This window comes from Dendrobium catenatum, unplaced genomic scaffold (genome assembly GCF_001605985.2).
Source record: "Dendrobium catenatum unplaced genomic scaffold, ASM160598v2 fragScaff_scaffold_1348, whole genome shotgun sequence".
Classification (NCBI taxonomy): domain Eukaryota; kingdom Viridiplantae; phylum Streptophyta; class Magnoliopsida; order Asparagales; family Orchidaceae; genus Dendrobium; species Dendrobium catenatum.
Window position 1 is genome coordinate 433435 of NW_021319810.1, and position 3713 is coordinate 437147.

Sequence of the window (3713 nt, forward strand, 5' to 3'; positions counted from 1 at the left end):
CGGTTCTGTTGATTGTCTTTTTGAAACTTTCACTTTGAAGGTACTATATATTCTTTTTAATATTTAATACCGAAGGTATGAGAAAGGGGAAGAAAAAAAAAGGGGGAGAGATGAGAGATAGAGAGAGAAAAGAGAGGCATTCCCTTTCAATACTTCTTGTTTCTAATAAAAACTAATTCACTCACTTCCTACACCACAAATCATTTTCCATCCATACATTTACTTTCACTTCTTTTTTCAAACTCATACAATTCCACTTTCAATATATATATAACGCTTCTACTTTTCCAACACATTTCAACACTTATTTTATAATTTTTCAACATTCACTTCTACTCTTCTAAACTTACACAATTTTCACAAAACAAAATATCTTACTCTCACACTTTCATTTTTAAAACATATACCTTTCATTTTCACTTTTCAAAGCTACACAAATCAACTCTCAAAATACACTGCATTCAATGCAACTTCTCTTCACACGTATACATATCACTTTTTCCAAAATCATTCATATTTTTACTTGTTTACTTTTTGAAATACACACTCTTTAAAAAATCACATATTTCTCATTTCACCTTTTAAAGCACAGATTTTCACCTTTCAAATATCATATAATCACTTTTCCAAATCAACAAATTCCATTTTTTACCTTTTCAAAACTCACACAAACACCTTTCTCAAACAATACCCTTTACATACTTCTCCTTTCAATGCAAATACATCTCATTTTCAATAAACACCCAACAAACTATTTTTTAACACATACCACTTTCTCCATACATACACATTTCCCGCAAAATCAAATATTTTACCTTTCATCTTTCCCGAACATCATTCTTTAAACCTACACTTTTACCAATGATTTCAAACAATCATAAATTTCCAAATTTCAAGAAAGCCATCATTAGTTATGATTTTCTAAAACCAAATATTCTTTCATACACTTCTCTCAAGATATAAACAGGAATATAATATCTGACTTTGATAAGAATAAATGAAACGATTTAATTGCAAACTTATTCAAATTGCAAAAGATAACTAATCATCCTAGATTCTTGATTTTTAAAATCATTACAAAGTATACATCAATATCATTCCTCATGAATAATTAGAACTTTCATTAAATCCTTACTGACAAAAATTTTCTAAGCAACCAAGAACTGGATGCAACATTGTTTGTTTCATAAAAAAAAAATGCCGAAGATAGAACAAAATATAATTATTTCATAGATTACGGAAATCTGTTAATGAAACAACTCAAGCAAGCAAATTAAAAGAAATCTCCTTTGATTTCCAATTAAGAAAACTTGAACGCTTCCATATCTATTCTTAAATCAAATCAGTCAGGTTAATAATAAAAATATATCATAAGAAAGAAAATCAGGAAGATAAGGCAGAGATGAAAATTCATATAGAAGAAAAAGTAAGTATACCTGAACTTAACCGAGGCAAAGAAATGTTAGATCAGAATTTCTAAGGTTGGAGATCGGAGGGGAGAAAGAAGAGTTCCAGGCGACGTCGGCTAGGAGTCTTGCTCGGTTCAAACCAGTGAAAATGGATGTAAAGGAGCTTCAACCTTATCCTCCCGTGAGAGAGTGGAGAGATGGCTGGAGATGTGCGGGCTTCTCACGTGAAGCTAACTAGGAGCAGGCGACGGGCTGGGTAATGCGAACTGGGTTTCTTGCGGACAAAAAGGGCGACGGGTTAAGGCTTCGTGCGAACTGAGAACAAGGGGAGTTCGGGATTTTTGGATCTTCCGTCTGGGTTGTACGAATAGAATGCTTAGAGTGCGAGAGAGAGGGCTTTTTGCGACTGTCGTGAGGGAGGCTCGAGTTCGTTCGTGAACTTCAGGGAGTTGGGGTCGGCCTCGTAGGGAGTTCTGGATTTCGTCGAATGGGAGAAGGCGAACTCGGAGGAGGTCGTTCGGCCCTCTTCGTGTGGGTTAAGAGAGAATGAGAAAGTGAGGGAGACGGACTAGGAGGTTTCGGTTTCACGAACTGGAGAGGAAGATCGAGCAGGAGGTTTTGTGTGAATAAAAACTGGGAGGAGATCGTGGGCAGTTTTTTTTTTTTTTGAAAATGTTTATGGGAGAAGGAACGGTTCATCCAAATAGTTGGGAGGTAGTGGGGGAGAGTTGTACCGGTTTAGTCTAACCGCAAATTAGTTTTAGCATAAACCAATTTCTGATTTGAATTTTTGATTAAGATATAACTATTAGAATATATTTAACAAATTTTATTTTAAAACATATAAATGATTTATTTTAATAAATTTGATAAATTTAAATTAAATAGAATTGATGAACATTACTTTGAAATAGATTAATTCAAATTTGTCTATTTAATTTAACTAATGACGCTGGCTTGCGACGAGTCAATCCGGGCTAATGGGTCTATTTAAATCGAACTCGAATTAAGTTAATTTGATTTAATTTCATGTCAATTGGCTTTGTAAAGTTAAATTTAAAGTAGTGGGTTTAAGACGAGTTGATTCGAGTTTAGTTTGGAGTTGAACTAAATTTATATAATTGATTTTGATTCGAGTTGAGTAATAGGTTCGAGTCGATGCTACGTCAGTGGGCGTCCACCTAAGAGAAATCCTGCGGGTGCGACATCTATACTAGGCTACGAAAAACCTAAGTACTAGAGTCGATTCTGGGGAAATTGATCTTGAATAATGAGGTCAACAAATGGACTCCCAATAGGCATGATAAACTTGCCAAAGTTTATCGTGCGTATTGGCGTTGACCAAAATGATCATTTAAATCCAAAATTGAAATTTAAGATCTAAGTATATGAAATGAAGGGATTTAAAGAATTGATTGAAAATCTAGAGAAAAGTTGATAGAGTTTTGAGTTGATTCAGTGATTTTGAAGTTGATATTGACATTGATGCTTTATCAAATAATAACTAAAGATATTAGTATCATTTGGTAAAGTTAAGATTTGAAAATTTTGAATATAATGATTTGAATGTCGTTTGAAAGGAATGTAAGAGTTGATGTAATTTTGATTTGAAAATGATTTTGATAAGACTAGAGTCTTCTTTCTAGTCCAAGAGAAAGGATGCCACCAAGTGGACACTTACACCTAACTCAACAAACTAGAGGGCCTCTTCTAAGAAAAGAGAGCAACCTATGGAATAGATTATACCTAATCTCGGAAGGTTTAAAAATTTAAGTTTTACACTAGGATGGTGCCACGAGGGGCGTTCTCCAACTTTAGCGGATGATCGTAAGGAAAGGATGCCTAAGTGTGGGGACTCACACCTAACTTTAGAGGATCGATTTAAGATTTAAGATTTACACTAGGATGGTGCCACGGGGGGCGTTCTCCAACTCTAGCGGATGATCATGAAGAAAGGATGCCTAAGTGTGGGGACTCACACCTAACTTCAGAGTATCAAATGATCATATGGAAAGGAAGCCTAAGTGTGGGGACTCAAACCTAACCATAGAGGATTGATTTAAGATTTAAGATTTACACTAGGATGGTGCCACAGGGGCGTTCTCCAACTCTAGCGGATGATCATAAGGAAAGGATGCCTAAGTGTGGGGACTCACACCTAACCTTAGAGGATCATAAGATCATATGAAAAGGAAGCCTAAGTGTGGGGACTCACACCTAATCATAGAGGACCGATTTAAGATTTAAAATTTACACTAGGATGGTGCCACAAGGGGCGTTTTCCAACTCTAGCGGATGATCGTA